Source organism: Mustelus asterias, chromosome 14 (assembly GCF_964213995.1).
Source record: "Mustelus asterias chromosome 14, sMusAst1.hap1.1, whole genome shotgun sequence".
In the NCBI taxonomy this organism is placed as follows: Eukaryota; Metazoa; Chordata; class Chondrichthyes; order Carcharhiniformes; family Triakidae; genus Mustelus; species Mustelus asterias.
The window spans coordinates 3,280,062-3,298,683 of NC_135814.1; positions in this window are offsets into that span (position 1 = coordinate 3,280,062).

The window sequence follows — 18,622 nt, forward strand, 5'->3', positions numbered from 1 at the left end:
TCCATCCCAGGAATCAGCCTGGTAAACCTTTCCTGTGCTCCCTCTATAGCAAGGACATCCTTCCTCAGATAAGGACACCAAAACTGCACACAATACTCCAGGTGTGGCCTCACCAAAGCCCTGTACAATTGCATCAAAACATCCCTATTCCTATACTCAAATCCTCTCGCTATGAAGGGCAACATACCATTTGAGTTCTTTACAGCCTGCTGTACCTGCGCACCTACTTTCAGTGACTGATGCACAAGGACACCAAGGTCTCACTGAATATCCACCCATCCAATTTATACCCATTCAAGTAATAATCTGTCCTATTGTTGCTACGAAAGTGGATAACCTCACATTTATCCACACTATGAGGGAGAGGGATGTGTTGACTGGGAGTGTCTCGGAGGGGAGTGTTGACCCGTTAGAGAAAATCTCCATTACAAGGGAGGAAGTGTTAGGTTTTTTAGGGAATATAAAGACTGACAAATCCCCAGGGCCTGATGGAATCTATCCCAGGCTGCTCAGGGAGACGAGAGATGAAATCGCTGGGCCTCTGACGCAAATCTTTATCTCGTCACTGGACACAGGTGAGGTCCCAGAGGATTGGAGGATAGCTAATGTGGTCACGTTATTTAAGAAGGGTAGGAAGGATAACCCGGGAAATTATAGGCCGGTGAGCTTGACGTCCGTGGTCGGAAAGTTGTTGGAGAAGATTCTTAGAGATAGGATGTATGTGCATTTAGAAAGGAATAAACTCATTAACGATAGTCAGCATGGTTTTGTGAGAGGGAGGTCATGCCTCACTAACCTGGTGGAGTTTTTTGAAGAAGTGACTAGAATGGTTGACGAGGGAAGGGCCGTGGATGTCGTCTATATGGACTTTAGTAAAGCGTTTGACAAAGTCCCCCATGGTAGGTTGGTGCAAAAGGTTGGATCTCATGGGATAAAGGGGGAGGTGGCTAGATGAGTGGAGAACTGGCTTGGTCACAGAAGACAGAGGGTGGTAGTGGAAGGGTGTTTTTCCGGCTGGATGCCTGTGACTAGTGGTGTTCCGCAGGGCTCTGTATTGGGACCTCTGCTGTTTGTGATTTATATAAACGATCTGGAAGAAGGTGTAACTGGGGTGATCAGTAAGTTTGCGGACGACACGAAAATGGCTGGACTTGCAGATAGTGAGGAGCATTGTCAGAGGCTACAGAAGGATATAGATAGGCTGGAAATTTGGGCAAAGAAATGGCAGATGGAGTTCAATCCAGATAAATGCGAAGTGATGCATTTTGGTAGAACTAACGTGGGGGGAGCTATACGATAAATGGCAGAACCATAAAGGGTGTAGATACGCAGAGGGACCTGGGTGTGCAAGTCCACAGATCCTTGAAGGTAACGTCACAGGTGGAGAAGGTAGTGAAGAAGGCATATGGCATGCTTGCCTTTATAGGATGGGGTATAGAGTATAAAAGTTGGGTCTGATGTTGCAGTTGTATAGAACGTTGGTTCGGCCGTATTTGGAATACTGCGCCCAGTTCTGGTCGCCACACTACCAGAAGGACGTGGAGGCTTTAGAGAGAGTGCAGAGGAGGTTTACCAGGATGTTGCCTGGTATGGAAGGGCTTAGTTGTGAGGAGAGATTGGGTAAACTGGGGTTGTTCTCACTGGAAAGACGGAGGATGAGGGGTGACCTAATAGAGGTGTATAAAATTATGAAAGGCATAGATTGGGTGAACGGTGAGAAGCTTTTTCCCAGGTTGGTGGTGACGTTCACGAGGGGTCATAGATTCAAGGTGGGGGGGGGGGGAGGTTTCACACGGATATCAGAAGGACGTATTTTACACAGAGGGTGGTGGGGGCCTGGAATGCGCTGCCGGGCAAGGTGGTGGAGGTGGGGAACGTTTAAGACTTATCTAGATAGCCACATGAACAGAGTGGGAATGGAGGGATACAAAAGAATGGTCTAGTTTGGACCAGGGAGCGGCGCGGGCTTGGAGGGCCGAAGGGCCTGTTCCTGTGCTGTATTGTTCTTTGTTCTTTCTTCTTTGTATACTGCATCCGCCTGCATATGCCCACACACTCAGCCTGTCCAAATCACGCTGAAGCATCTCTGCATCCTCCTCACAGCTCACCCTCCCACCCAACTTCGTATCATCTGAAAATTTGAAGATAATACATTCAGTTCCCTCTTCCAAATCATTAATCTATAATGTGAGCAGTTGGGGTCCTAGCACAGATCCCTATGGAACCCCATTCGTCATTGACTGCCAATCAGAAAAAGACACATTTATGCCAACTCTTTGCTTCCAATCTGCTAACCAGCTTTCTATCCATCTTAAGATCCTACCTGCAATCCCATGTGCTTTAACTTTACATAGTCTGCTATGTGAGACTTGTCGAAAGCCTTCTGAAAGTCTAAATAAACCCCATTCACTTGTTCTCCTCAGTAAACTCTACTAGTTACATCCTCAAAAAATTCTAATAGGTTTGTCAAGCATGATTTCCCTTTAGTAAATGCATGCTGACTTTGCCTGATTGTACCACTGCCTGTCAAATGCTGAATTATGCAATCTTTGATAATGGATTCTAGCAACTTCCCCAGTACCGACGTTAGGCTCACTGGTCTATAGTTCCCTGTTTTCTCTCTACCTCCATTTTTGAATAGCGGGCTTACATTAGCTACCCTCCAACATGTCGGAACTATTCCAGAGTCCAATGAATTTTAGAAAATGACTACCAATGGATCTACTATTTCCAGGTCCACTTCCTTCAGACATATAGAGGGATCTGGGCATACATGTCCACGGATCCCTGAGAGTGGCAACACAGGTGAATAAGGTGACCAAGAAGGCTTACAGCATGCTTGCCTTCATCGGCCGAGGCATCAAGTATAAATGTTGGCAAGTTATATTAGAGCTGTATAAAACTTTACTTCGGCCGCATTTGGAATATTGTGTGCAGATCTGGTCACCACACTACCAGAGGATGTGGATGCTTTGGAGAGGATGAAACAAACATTTACCAGGATGTTGCCTGGTCTGGAAGGTTTTAGGTATGAAGAGAGGTTGGATAAACTCGGTTTGTTTTCTCTGGAAAGACGGAGACTGAGGGGCGACCTGATAGAAGTCTACAAAATCATGAGAGGCATAGATAGGGTGGATAGTCAGAGGCTTTCCCCAGGGTTGAAGGGCCAACTACAAGAGTGCACAAGTTTAAGGTGAGAGGTTTAGGGGAGACATGCGGGGAAACCTTTTCACACAGAGGGTGGTGGGTGACTGGAACACACTGCCCAGTGGTAGTGGTGGAAGCAGGCACATTAACAATGTTCAAGGTATATCTTGATAAACACCTGAACGGGAGGCGAACAGAGGGTTGGAAACTACATATTGACGCAGGCTTGGAGGGACAAAGGGCTTGTTCCTGGGTGCTATTGTTCTTTGTTTTTATGCTACTTAGAGAAAAGAATTGAGGCAAAGTGTGATTCTTGCCAGTAGGGTGAATGGACGGAGACTATTCACATCGGGAAGCCACCTGCTGAATGCTAGAGAGTGCTATTGCTCATGCGCCTGTACTCACAACGCACAATATGCAATAGTACAAAGTGATTTGGGAGATTGTCATTCCTCCAATCCCCGGACATCACCTCCCCCACCTCCCCTCCCCTCCCCCCCCTCCCCAATTGCATCCTCCCGGCTGATCGCCGCCACCATTCACCCATCTCCCTGGTCAATCACCACCCCCACCCCCACCCCATTCACGCCACCGCCTCCCCCCAACCCCCCCCCCCCCCCCCCCCCCCGCCTCCTCGATCAATAGTGCCCCGTTCACCCCCCTCCAGTCGGCAATGCCCGATTGCAGAGTGCGTAACTCCCCACACACTGCCACCTTTTCAGGACCCGCCTACTATCCATTGGCCCTGCCCCTTGGCACTGCCAGGGTGCGTGGTGGGCAGTGCCAGAGTGCCAGCCTTCTACTGCCAGAGTCCCAGGCTGGAAGCCCCGTCGCACTCTGACCTCCAGGAGGGCCTCAATGGCCTCCGGTCCTGTTGGCGAGGCGATCAGATCTGGTCCTCATTGCAGGAGACCATCCATTATTATTTTTATTATTATTATTTATTAGTGTCACAAGTAGGCTTACATTAACGCTGCAATGAAGTTACTGTAAAAGTCCCCTAGTCGCCACACACCGGCGCCTGTTCGGGTATACTGAGGGAGAATTTAGCATGGCCAATGATGATCCTTGCCGGTGAGGACCTCCACCAGTGAGGCCATTAAGGCAAGTGAGCCCAGACAATTGCGTCCCAGGCTCACTAAACATCTTAGGCTGATCACGGCAGCAATTCAATGCCAGTATCATCACGAGAAGTGAGAAACCCGGCGTGAATTTCTTGCAATCTTACTTGCTCGTCATGACAATCAGCCAGCGGGATGAGCTGGTAAGATCGCTCCTCACAGATTTTTACAGCGCAGTAAGAGGCCCTTCGGCTACCAAGAAGCACCTATCTATTCTCATCCCATTTTCCAGCACTTGATCCATAGCTTTGTAAGTTATTGGGAGCAATTCTCCAACCTCACCGCGTGTCAGAAAATAGCACGCAGGCCTAAAAATCAACTGCAGCTGAGAGTTTGCGATGGTCCTGGCCCCTTTCTAATGTGGTGCACTGGATTGTGCCCAGAAAGCGCTTGAGGCTGACTTGCAAGAAATTGACTGAATTTCAATCTCATCAACAAGTTTGACATGCAACTGTCCCACCTCCCAGAATATTCCCACCTCTCCAGCAGGAGGTCACTAATGGTCTTCACTAGCAGAGATCTGGCGTGATGGGCAAGCCAAGGGGCTCGGAGGCCTTTGAAGCCCGGAGGTGGTTGGTGGCATGGTCATGCGGTGCCCATCGGGCAGTAACCATTTGACAGTGCCCACCTGGAATGCTTGCAGTGTCCGCCAGACACCCGGCAGTGTCCACCAGGCACCCCAGCATGGCCACCAGGCACCCTGGCAGTGCCAGTTGGATGCCATCAGTGTGTTGGGGCAGTGCCAAGAGGGTGAGGCTTGAATGGGTGCTGTGCAGGGAGCTATGATGGAGGGACTATACATTGGGGGGTTCTATGCGGGGAGTCATACAGGGGTGGATCATGCTGGGAATCCAATGGAGGGGTATATCAGGGGTCACGATGAGGAGGCATGTCAGGGGTCTTTGTCAGGGGTCATATCCGGGGTCACAATGGCGGACCCATCAGGAGCACCCCAATGCCGCCGACCTGTGTCGAGAACGGAGTAAGGGCACATGCTGTCGATGAGGATGGGTTCCCAATGTCGATGGGGGGGATGGGAGGGGGTTTCCCAGTGCACTGTGAGATGGGGAGCCCTTGCGAAGCAGTGCCCCAGCGCTCTGAAGCCGGGCTCACCAGCGTGTTTAGCAACCCCCACCCAGCCCACCACTCTTCAAGAATGTGACTGAAAAACTGGCACTTAAACCTGGCACATATTGACACTTATAACATGTGTTCATTTTGAACCTGATAAACATTGCAGCAGAACTTCCAGTATAGCTTATGACATATTTGAATCTCGACTGCAAATGAGTGTTACAAACCTGCTCCTGTGCAGGATGCATTTCAGGGGCAGCAAACGAGTATGGCACTATGGGATCTAGAGTTGCGATTTCAGTACAACCCGTGCCAGTCTTAAAAGAACTGACAGGTAATTATTTTTGGCTTTCTGAATTTAAAATGTGTCTTCACTGCTTCAGTACTTTTTACAGACCGCCATTTGTTCTTTCTGCTTAGGTAATTCAAGCAGCAAATGGTATTGTATAACCCCCTTGCTTTATTTCTTTCCCCAACCTTTCATGTTTGCGTAACATTAGACAAAGGGAAACAACCAAAAGTACCCTGACAATTGCTGAAGACGTTCACCGAGGCCTCCCTTGTTAACACACCAAAGAGATTTCTCTTCTCCTGAATTGTACATCTGCTTAATGCCACCGGAAATGTTAAAAGCAAATAAGCATCTTCCTCCTATTCCTGCACCAGTATCTTGGAATCCACAATTGTTCCATTAACCTCCTGTTGGCATAACATTACTGATCTCTTACCAAATCTCAGTAAACTGAGTGCGGATGTGCCCATATGGCTGCTTGAGGCTCTGCTGGTATTAAAACTCTCATTCAACAGCACAGGAACACTCACAGTAGATTGAATCCTTAAATGTTTCATAGCATAAAGATCCAAGTGTGCAATTTACAGTTTCTGGCATACGTGAATTAAAAAATTATACAAACCATCTGAAGATCCACATTAAATCCTGGTTCATTATCTTCAAAACCTCCAATTGAATTTTAACTCGACTTTCTCGTTAAGTTACTTAAAAACGGAATAACATGAGTTTTACAGGAAGGAAAGAAAAATGAAACCTGACTTTCATTCCTATATCACCCTTCACAACCTCAGGACTTTCTAAAGCATTTTATGGATAATGAAGTGTGCTCACTGTTGTGGTTGAAGAAATACAGCAGCCAATTTGCGCACATAAGCTCCCAAAAACACCATTGTGAGAATGACTAAGGTAAGCTATTCTTGTGTAGTGAATTGATGGATAAATATTAGGACACCAGGGAAAATGCCACCATTCCTCGGATGTAGTGCCATGGGATCTTTTGCAACCACCTGAAAGGGCAGCAGGGTCCGTGGTTTAACAACAGCTTAACAATGCAGTCCAACTGTGCAGCACTTCCTCAGAACTGCTCTGGTATGTCAGCCTAGGTTTTTGTGCTCAGGTCTCTAGAATAGAACAGAAGAACTAGGAGCAGGAGTAGGCCATCTGGCCCCTCGAGCCTGCTCCGCCATTCAATCAGATCATGGCTGATCTTTTTGTGGACTCAGCTCCACTTACCCGCCCGCTCACCATAACCCTTAATTCCTTTACTGTTCAAAAATGTATCTATCCTTGCCTTAAAAACATTCAATGAGGTAGCCTCAACTGCTTCACTGGGCAGGGAATTCCACACATTCACAACCTTTTGTGTGAAAAGTTCCTCCTCAACTCAGTCCTAAATCTGCTTCCCCTTAATTTGAGGCTATGCCCCCTAGTTCTAGTTTCACCCACCAGTGGAAACAACTTCCCTGCTTCTATTTTATCTATTCCCTTCATAATCTTATATGTTTCTTTAAGATCTCCCCTCATTCTTCTGAATTCCAATGAGTATAGCCCCTGTCTATTCAGTCTCTCCTCATAAGCCAACCCTCTCAACTCCGGAATCAACCTAGTGAATCTCCTCTGCACCCGCTCCAGTGCCAGTTTATCCTTTCTCAAGTAAGGAGACCAAAACTGTACACAGTACTCCAGGTGTGGCCTCACCAGCACCTTATACAGCTGCAACATAATCTCGCTGTTTTTAAACTCCATCCCTCTAGCAATGAAGGACAAAATTCCATTTGCCTTCTTAATTACCTGCTGTACCTGCAAACCAACTCCTTGAGATTCCTGCACAAGGACACCCAGGTCCCTCTGCACAGCAGCATGTTGCAATTTTTTACCATTTAAATAATAGTCCATTTTGCTGTTATTCCTACCAAAATGGATGACCTCACATTTACCAACATTGTACTCCATCTGCCAGACCCTCGCCCACTCACTTAGATTATCCAAATCCCTTTGCAGACTTTCTGCGTCCTCTGCACACTTTGCTCTGCCATTCATCTTAGGACCTTCTGAATCAGAGACAAGGCTGTTACTAACTGGACCATGGCTAACAGATGGCCCGATACACTAGTCTTCATAGTTTCCATGTGAGCAGCATAGTGGGATATCCAGTTGTTATGTAAATAGAATACTATGGTCTTCAAATAACTGAATAGCTGAAAAATAATAGTTACGTACCTTTTTGAAAAATTGTTTTGCCAGTCTCTAAGTTTGCACAATGGTTTTCCTGACCAGATAATGTGGCATACACAAAGATGGCAACTCAGTGGCTGCAACGATGTTCAATGGCATGAGCACAACTTTATAGCGCAGTAGAGTCACAGCACTGTCTAATGTGTATCCTGTCAAGTAGAAGAGCAAGATATTTTGTAAAGTGGTGGGGAGAGTGTTGCAATACATTTAGTAATTTAAAAGCACTGTGCACAACATCTGCAAGATGTGACTCAATTATTCTTAGTTCAATCCCATGTATTGTGGTAGCTGAACCAAAAGTACTATACATCATTGGCAGAAAGACAGTTTGCAACCAGAAGTGTCACAATGAATGTTGTACCACTCATTCTGGAATGTGATAGAAGGGTAAAATTTGGATTGGTAGTTTGCGGAGTGTAGTTTCGTACAGAACTTTCATGTCAACTGATTTTGTAATTTGGAAGTCATTTGTGGCACTGCTGTTTTTCATAGTCAGGGTCTGATTAACGTGCCTCAACTGAGAGATATGGGGCAGAATTTTCCCCAAAAATGGACAAGAAAACTGATGTGATTCACGCCGTGTCTGGCACGGATCTGATTGCAACCTTCCTGCATTGAGTCATATTTTGGAATGGGGAGTGTTTTGCACTAGCTCAGAGAGGAGCAGGGCTTCAACATACCAGCAAGCCTGGCTTCATAGCGATTGGGGCACCCTCTTTGAAAGTGAAAGACACCCCCCCCCCCCTCCCCCACCACGGAATCAGGAACCTCCACATTGATATTTCCCCCTCCGCCCTGAATATAGATCGCTGGCCTGATTTCTCACCACTGCCGGGACATGTCCTCGATGCCCGGGGGCTACAATGGCCTCTGAGCCCTCTGGCATAGTCACCACCTCTGGTCTTCCCTTGCAGAGACCAATTGTGATCTCCGCTGGCGCTACGTCATGCTGACAGGTGGGAACTTTGCATATTCCCAGAGGATTCGGCATCAAAATGCCTTTACATAAACAAATTTGCTTAAATGAATGGTAATCAAGTTCACGTTCTTGCTGATTATGTTTGCTGGGGTGGCCCAGGCATTCAGTACAAGCCTCGTTCCAGGGCTCTCCTGATATTTTGATTTGATTTGATTTGATTTATTATTGTCACATGTATTAACAGTGAAAAGTATTGTTTCTTGCGCGCTATACAAACAAAGCATACTGTTCATAGAGAAGGAAATGAGAGAGTGCAGAATGTAGTGTTACAGTCATAGCTAGGGTGTAGAGAAAGATCAACTTAATGCGAGGTAAGTCCATTCAAAAGTCTGACAGCAGCAGGGAAGAAGCTGTTCTTGAGTCGGTTGGTACGTGACCTCAGACTTTTGTATCTTTCTCCCGACGGAAGAAGGTGGAAGAGAGAATGTCCGGGGTGTGTGGGGTCCTTAATTATGCCGGCTGCTTTGCCGAGGCAGCAGGAAGTGTAGACAGAGTCAATGGATGGGAGGCTGGTTTGCATGATGGATTGGGTTACATTCACGACCTTTTGTAGCTTCTTGCGGTCTTGGGCAGAGCAGGCGCCATACCAAGCTGTGACATAACCAGAAAAAATGCTTTCTATGGTGCATCTGTAAAAGTTGGTGAGAGTCGTAGCTGACAGGCCAAATTTCCTTAGTCTTTTGAGAAAGTAGAGGCGTTGGTGTGCTTTCTTAACTATAGTGTCGGCATGGGGGGACCAGGACAGGTTATTGGTGATCTGGACACCTAAAAACTTGAAGCTCTCGACCCTTTCTACTTCATCCCCGTTGATGTAGACAGGAGCATGTTCTCCTTTACGCTTCCTGAAGTTGATGACAATCTCCTTTTTTTTTGTTGACATTGACAGAGAGATTATTGTTGCCGCACCAGTTCACCAGATTCTCTATCTCATTCCTGTACTCTGTCTCAATATTGTTTGAGATCCGACCCATTATGGTGATGTCGTCAGGGTTGAGTGCGGGGCCAGGGAGATGGCGTCTGCTGTGGACCTGTTGCGGCGATAGGCGATCCTAATGGTAGTCCGGGAGGCTGGAATTGATTTATGCCATGACTAGCCTTTCAAAGCACTTCATAATGATGGATATTTTCTGACATTGTTGGATTTGCACCAGGTGCAATGCGGCCAGAGATTTGTCCCCAGGATTTGGGGTTTTGAAGTAAAATGTTGATTAATTTCACCTATTCCCTGTACTGCACACTAGACTCCCATAAAAGAAAGACCTGTTCCAATTACACTCCTGTGTTATAGAACATAGAACATAGAAACAATACAGCACAAACAGGCCCTTCAGCCCACAAGTTGCGCCGGTCATGTCCCTACCTTATTAGGCTTATATATAGGCTTACCTATAACCCTCAATCCTATTAAGTCCCATGTACTCATCCAAAAGTTTCTTAAAAGACCCTATCGAGTTTGCCTCCACCACCACTGACGGCAGCCAATTCCACTCACCCACCACCCTCTGAGTGAAAAACTTACCCCTAACATCTCCTCTGTACCTACTCTCCAGCACCTTAAACCTGTGTCCTCTCGTAGCAGACATTTCAGCCCTGGGAAAAAGCCTACAAGAATCCACCCGATCTATACCTCTCAACATCTTGTACACCTCCATCAGGTCACCTTTCCTCCTTCGTCTCTCCAAGGAGAAAAGACCGAGCTCCCTCAGCCTATCCTCATAAGGCATGCCAACCAATCCAGACAACATCCTTGTAAATCTTCTCTGCACCCTTTCAATAATTTCCACATCCCTCCTGTAATGAGGCGACCAGAATTGAGCACAGTACTCCAAGTGGGGTCTGACGAGGGTCTTATAAAGCTGCATCATTATCTCCCGACTTCTAAACTCAATCCCTCGATTGATGAAGGCCAGCACACCATACGCCTTCTTAACCATCTCCTCTACCTGTGAGGCCGATTTAAGAGTCCAATGGACCTGGACCCCAAGGTCCTTCTGATCCTCTACACTGCTAAGAGTCTTACCCTTGATATTATACTCCTTCATCCCATTTGACCTGCCAAAATGGACCACTACACATTTATCCGGGTTGAAGTCCATCTGCCACTTCTCTGCTTAGTCTTGCATCCTATCTATGTCACGCTGCAGCTTCTGACATCCCTCCAGACTATCCACAACACCACCAACCTTCGTGTCGTCGGCAAACTTACCAACCCATCCCTCCACTTCCTCATCCAGGTCATTTATGAAAATGACAAACAGCAAGGGTCGCAGAACAGATCCCTGGGGCACTCCACTGGTGACCGACCTCCATTCAGAAAAAGACCCATCTACAACCACTCTCTGCCTTCTGCAGGCAAGCCAGTTCTGGATCCACAAGGCAACAGCTCCTTGGATCCCATGCCCTCTCACTTTCTCGAGAAGTCTTGCATGGGGGACCTTATCGAACGCCTTGCTGAAGTCCATGTAAACCACATCTACCGCTTTTCCTTCGTCAATGTGTTGAGTCACATTTTCAAAGAACTGCACCAGGCTCGGACGGCACGATTTGCCTTTGACAAAGCCGTGCTGACTACTTTTGAGCATACTAAACTTCTCTAAATGTTTATAAATCCTGTCCCTCAGGATCTTCTCCATCAACTTACCAACCACAGAGGTCAGACTCACCGGTCGGTAATTTCCTGGGCTATCCCTATTCCCTTTCTTGAATATAGGAACCACATCCGCAATCCTCCAATCCTCCGGAACCTCTCCCGTCTCCATCGACGACGCAAAGATCATCGCCAGAGGCTCTGCAATCTCTTCCCTCGCCTCCCACAGTAACCTGGGGTACATCCCATCCGGACCCAGCGACTTATCTATCTTGATGCTATTCAAAATTTCCAACACATCCTCTTTCTTAATGTCCACATACTCAATCTTTTCAGTCCACCTCAATCCTGTAGTACAACCACCCAGGTCTTTTTCCACCGTGAATACCGAGGTAAAATATTCATTTAGCACCTCTGCTATTTCTTCCGGTTCTGTACAGACTTTCTCACCCTCCCTTATCATAAAGGGGTTTGTGAAATAATCTTTTATTAATTTACCTTGGCCAACATTTATTGCCCATCCCGAATTGCTCTTGAGAAGGCGGTGATGAGCTGACTTCTTGAACTGAAGCAGTTCATGTAGCGTAGGTACACCCACAGTGCTGTTAGGGAAAAATTTGGCCCAGCAACAGTGAGCGAACAGCGATATATTTCCAAGTCAGGATGGTGACAGACTTGCAGAGGAAATTCCATGTGGTGGTGTTCCCAAGTATTTGCTGGCTTTGTCCTTCTTGATTGGAACAATCATATGTTTGGAAGGTGCTGTCTAAAAAGCCTTGATGAGTTCCTGCAGTACATGCTGTAGATGGTACACTGTTGTCACCGTTCCCAGCCTCTGGCCTGTTCTTGTAGCTGCGGTATTCGTATGGCTGGTCCAGTTCAGTTTGTGGTCAATGGTCACCTCCTAGGATGTTGATCATGGGGATTCAGTAATGGCAATGCCATTGAATTTCAAGGGGTAATGGTTAGATTCTCCCTTGTTGGGTCATTGCCTGGCACTTAGGTGGCACGAATATTACTTGGCACAGTGGTTAGTACTGCTGCCTCACAGCACCAGGGACCCGGGTTCGATCCTCAGCTTGGGTCATTATCTGTGCAGAGTTTACACGTTCTCCCCGTGTCGGTGTGGGTTTCCTCTGGGTGCTCCGGTTTCTTCCCACAGTTCGAAAGACGTGTTGGTTAGGTGCATTGGCCATGCTAAATTCTCCCTCAGTGTACCCGAACAGGCCCCGGAGTGTAGTGACTAGAGGATTTTCACAATAACTTCATTTTAGTGTTAATGTAAGCCTACTTGTGCCACTAATAAAAATAAATAAATACATTTGTCAGCCCAAGCTGGATATTGTCCAAGTTCCAGCATTTGGACATGGACTGCTTCAATAACTGAGGAGTCACAAATGTGCATTGTGCAATCATCAGCAAACATCTCCACTTCTGACCTTATGATGGAAGGGACGTCATTGATGAAGTAGCTGAAGATGGTTGGGCCTAGGATACTAGTCTTAGCGAATGATGGATGCCTCTCTCTCTAATGTTGTGGGGAAGCACTGACATGGGAACATATAAACAGATAGCCTTCCATGTTGTAAGACAAATGTTTGCGGCATTAAGTTTAAGTTTATTTATTAGTGTAACAAGTAGGCTTACATTGCAATAACACTGCAATGAAATTACTGTGAAAATCCCCTAGTCGCCACATCGCGGCATGGGGCATCTGTGTCGAGGATAATCACGAAGGAGATGTTGTGCCTATCCTTACTGATTTGCCGTCTGTGGGTTAGGAAGTCTAGGATCTAGTTGCAGAGGGAGGAGCTGAGCCCTAAGCCATGGAGTTTGGAGATGAGTTTTGTAGGTATAATGGGCAGGTATGGTGGCACAGTGGTTAGCACTGCTGCCTCACAGTGCCAGGTACCCGGGTTCAATTCCTGGCTTGGGCCACTGCCTGTGCGGAGTCTGCATGTTCTCCCCATGTCTGCGTGGCACTCCTCTGGGTTCACTGGTTACCTCCCACAGTCCGAAAAACATGCAGGTTCGGTGCACTGGCGATGCTAAATTCTCCCTCAGTGTACCCGAACAGGTGCTGGAGCGTGGCGGCTAGGGGATTTTCATAGTAGCTTCATTGCAGTGTTAATGTGAGCCTGCTTATTACACTAATAATAAATAACTTTAAACTTTAATGTTGTTGAAGACTGAGCTGTCGTCGATAACTAAGAGACTGACATAAGTGTCTTTGTTGTTACGCGTTCCAGGGTTGAATGTAGGGCCAGAGAGATGGAGTCTGCTGTGGACCTGTTGCAGTGATAGGTGAACTGTAGTGGATCCAGGCAGTCTGGGAGGCTGGAATTGATCCATGTCATGACTAACCTTTCGAAACACTTCATGATGGATGTCAGAGCCACCGGGCGATAGTCATTAAGGCACGCTGCCTGGCTTTTCTTTGGTACAAGGATGATGGTCATCTTCTTGAAGCAGGTAGGGACCTCAGATCGGTATAAGAAGAGGTTAAAGATGTCTATGAATACACCCGCTAGCTGGCCCGCGCAGGATTTGAGTGCTCACCCGGACCAGTCACTTTAGTGGGTTGGCTTTCAAGAAGGCTGATCTGATGTCTGCGATGGTGACCTTGGTTCGGCTGAGGCTTCCGGGGTGGAAGGTGTGCTCTCGCTGACCTCTTACTCAAAATGTGCATAGAATGCATTGAGCTCATCGGGGAGGATGATTGCTGCTGGCGATTCTACATGCCTTCATCTTGTAGCCTGTTATGTCTTGCAGACCTTGCCATAGTTGGTGGGAGTCCGTGTGGCTAGCCTGGGACTCCAGTTTGGGCCGGTGCTGTCTCTTGGGATCGTTAATGGTTTTCCACAGATCGTATCTGGATTTCTTGTATAGGTCAGGGTTGCCTGGCTTGAATGACTCAGACCTGGACTTCAGCAAGCAGTGAATATCCCTGTTCATCCATGGTTTCCGGTTGAGAAACACACAGATTTGCTTCTTTGGCACACAGTCTTCTATGCACTTACTAATGAAGTCTGTTGTAGTGGCATACTCATTCAGGTTCGTCGTTGAGTTCTTAAATATTGACCAGTCCACTGATGTGAAGCAGTCCTGTAGAAGATCATCCAATTCCTCAGACCAAAATTGCATGACTTTCTTTATCAGATTCTCCCATTTCAGTTTTTGCCTGTAAGCCAGGAGCAGGAGCACAGCCTTGTGGTCTGATTTGCCAAAGTGTGGGCGGGCGATAGAGTTGTAGGCATGTTTGATGTTTATGTAGCAGTGATCTTCGATGTTTGAGCCTCTGGTGGAACAGGAGATGTGTTGGTGGTATCTTGGTAGGACATTCTTGAGCTTGGCCTGCTTGAAGTCCCCACCCATGGTGAATAAGGCCTCGGTATGTTTCGTCTCAAGGCTATTTGTGGTGGTGTATATTTCTTCCAGCGAGGTCTTCACATCCGCATGGAGTGGGATGTAAACTGCTGTCAGGATAACAGAGGTGAACTCCTGCGGAAGGTAGTAGGGACGCCATTTCAGTGTCAGATATTCTAGATCCGGGGAGCAGTGTTGCTACGTCTGAGCACCAAGAATGATTAACACTAAGCTGGGTGGCAGTGTGTGCTGTAAGAGGCTGCAGCGTGACTTGGACAGGCTGGCTGAGTGGGCAAATACTTGGCAAATGCAATATAATGTGGATAAATAAAGGAAGATTATTATCCAAATGGTGGCAGTTTAGGAAAAGGGGAAGTGCAATGTGACCTGGGTGTTATGGTGGAACAATCGCTGAAAGTTGGCCTGCAGGAACAGCAGGGGGTATAGAAAGCTAATTGTATGCTGGCCTTCATAGCAAGAGGATTTCAGTATAGAGTGCAGAAAAGATTTACTAGGATGCTATCGGGACTTGATGGATTGAGTTATTAGGAGAGGCTCGATAGACTGGGACTTTTTTCTCTGGAGCGTAGGAGACTGAGGGGTGACCTTGTAGAGGTCTATAAAATAATGAGGGCATAGATAAGGTAGATAGTCAATGTCTTTTCCCAAAGGTAGGGGAGTCTAAAACTAGAGGGCATCGGTTTAAGGTGAGAGGGGAGAGATACAAAAGTGTCCAGAGGGGCAATTTTTTCACACAGAGGGTGGTGAGTGTCTGGAACAAGCTGCCAGAGATAGTAGTAGAGGCGGGTACAATTTTGTCTTTTAAAAAGCATTTCGATAGTTACATGGATAAGATGGGTATAGAGGGATATGGGTCAAATGTGGGCAATTGGGATTAGCTTAGGGGTTTCAAAAAAAAGGGCGGCATGGACAAGTTGGGCGGAAGGGCCTGTTTCCATGCTGTAAACCTCTATGACTCTCTGATATAAGTAAGGATGGCTTGCTGCAGTTATACAGGGTCTTGGTGAGGCCACACCTTGAGTATTGTGTGAAGTTTTGGTCTCCTAGTCTGAGGAAGAACGTTCTTGCTATTGAGGGAGTCCAGCGAAGGTTCACTCTTGGAATGGCAGGACTGACATAGAAGAGAGACTGGATCGACTGGGCTTGTACTCACTGGAATTTAGAAGAATGAGAAGTGAGCTCATAGAAACATATAAAATCCTGATGGGACTGGACAGGCTATATGCGGGAAGAATATTCCTGATGTTGGGGAAGTCCAGAACTAGAGTTCACAGTCTAAGAATGAGGGGTAAGCCATTCAGGACTGAGATGAGGAAGAATTTCTTCACTCAGAGAGTTGTGAGCCTGTGAAATTCTCTACCACAGAAAACTGTTGGGGCCAGTTTCTTAGATATGTTCAAGAGGGTGCTGGAAGTGGCCCTCTTGGCTAAAGAGATCAAGGAGTCTGAAGGGAAAGCAGGAGTGGGATACTGAAAGTGCATGATCGACCATGATCATATTGAATGGTGATGCAGGCTTGAAGGGCCAAATGGCCTACTCCTGCACCTATTTTCTATTTTTCTATGTTTCCATTAGAAAGCAGACCCTATCTCCCCTAGCCTTGCCTGAGGCTGCTGTACGATGCATGCGATGGACTGAGAAGCCCTCCAGTTGTAGGGCACAATCCGGTGAATCAGGAGTGAGTCATGTCTCCATGAAACAGAGCACACAGCAGTCTCTAAAGGAGTGTAGGAAAATGCTCAGACATGTTGCTGCCAAGTCAAACTGCTCTCTTCCTTGGGGCTTCCTGTAAGAGGACATGATGAGTCATCAGTGTCAAGTTGAAGAGGTAATTTTTTTTTACCTGCCTTGAATACCTCAGTGAATTTGATGAGATTCTCAAAGATTCTCTTTTCATTCTGAAAAGCTATCAATATTGTGGCTCAGGGAAGACCAACCTTTAAACGCATAGAATCTACAATGACTTCATCACTATAATGGCAGAGCAGCTCAGAAACCAATTCACTAATGAAGTAAAAGATGCACAAATAAAAGCAAATTACTGCAGAAGCTGGAATCTGAAACAAAAATAAAATGCTGGAAAATCTCAGCAGGTCTGACAGCATCTGTGGAGTGAGAATAGAGGCAATGTTTCGGGTTTGCTCATTCCTAACCCACAGACCACTAGCTATCTCTATTGTTCCAATGTACACAGTATCCTCATAGACATAAATCCCTCTTCAGAATCAGCACAAAACAAATAAGCTCATGTGGATGCCTCATTTTCAGCCTTTTAACCCCACTGAACAGATACCGGCTTCTGACTCTCACACAGCAACCTCCAGAGGATGCTCCGAAAGCTTATGGTATTTGCTACCAAATAAACCTGTTGGACTTTAACCTGGTGTTGTGAGACTTCTTACTGTGCTTACCCCAGCCCAACACCGGCATCTCCACATCAATGGAAGAAGCCAGAGAGTGGTAGTGGAGGATTGCTTCTCTGAGTGAAGGCCTGTGACTAGTGATGTGCCACGGATCGGTGCTGGGTCCATTGTTGTTTGTCATCTATATCAATGATCTGGATGATAATGTGGTAAATTGGATCAGCAAGTTTGCTGATGATACAAAGATTGGAGGTGTAGTGGACAGTGAGGAAGGTTTTCAAAGCTTGCAGCGGGATTTGGACCAGCTAGAAAAATGGGCTGAAAAATGGCAGATGGAGTTTAATGCAGACAAGTGTGAGGTATTGCACTTTGGAAGGACAAACCAAGGTAGAACATACAAGGTAAATGGTAGGACACTGAAGAGTGCAGTAGAACAGAGGGATCTGGGAATACAGATACACAATTCCCTAAAAGTGGCGTCACAGGTAGATAGGGTCGTAAAGAGTGCTTTTGGTACATTGGCCTTTATAAATCAAAGTATTGAGTATAGGAGTTGGAATGTTATGGTGAGGTTGTATAAGACATTGGTGAGGCCTCAATTTAGAGTATTGTGTGCAGTTTTGGTCACCTAATTACAGGAAGGATATTAATAAGGTTGAAAGAATGCAGAGAAGGTTTACAAGGATGTTGCCGGGACTTGAGAAACTGAGTTACAGAGAAAGGTTGAATAGGTTAGGACTTTATTCCCTGGAGCGTAGAAGAATGAGGGGAGATTTGATAGAGGTGTATAAAATTATGATGGGTATAGATAGAGTGAATGCAAGCAGGCTTTTTCCACTGAGGCTTGGGGAGAAAAAAAACTAGAGGACATGGGTTAAGGGTGAAGGGGGAAATGTTTGAAGGGAATATTAGGTGGGGGGCTTCTTCACACAGAGAGTGGTGGGAGTTTGGAATGAGCTGCCAGATGTGGTGGTGAATGCAGGCTCACTTTTAACATTTAAGAAAAACTTGGACAGGTACATGGATGAGAGGGGTGTGGAGGGATATGGTCCAGGTGCAGGTCAGTGGGACTAGGCGCAAAAATGGTTCGGCACAGGCAAGAAGGGCCAAAAGGCCTGTTTCTGTGTTGTAATATTCTATGGTTCTATGGTAAATGCTGAAAAGGTATTACCCCTCATGGGAGAGCCCAGGATCAAAGGGCATAGTCTCAAAATAAAGAGGCACCAATTTAAGACTGAAATGAGAAAGAATTTCTTCTCATAGAGGGTTGTGAGTCTTTGTCCCCACAACTCTCTGTGGCAAGGAGTTCCAGAGTCCTTGAGTATATTTAAGGCTGAGGTGGATTTTTGATCAATAAGGAAGTCAAGGGTTACGGGGAAAGGGCAGGAAAGTGGACATGAGGCATGCTGGATCAGCTATGATCTCATTGAATGGTGG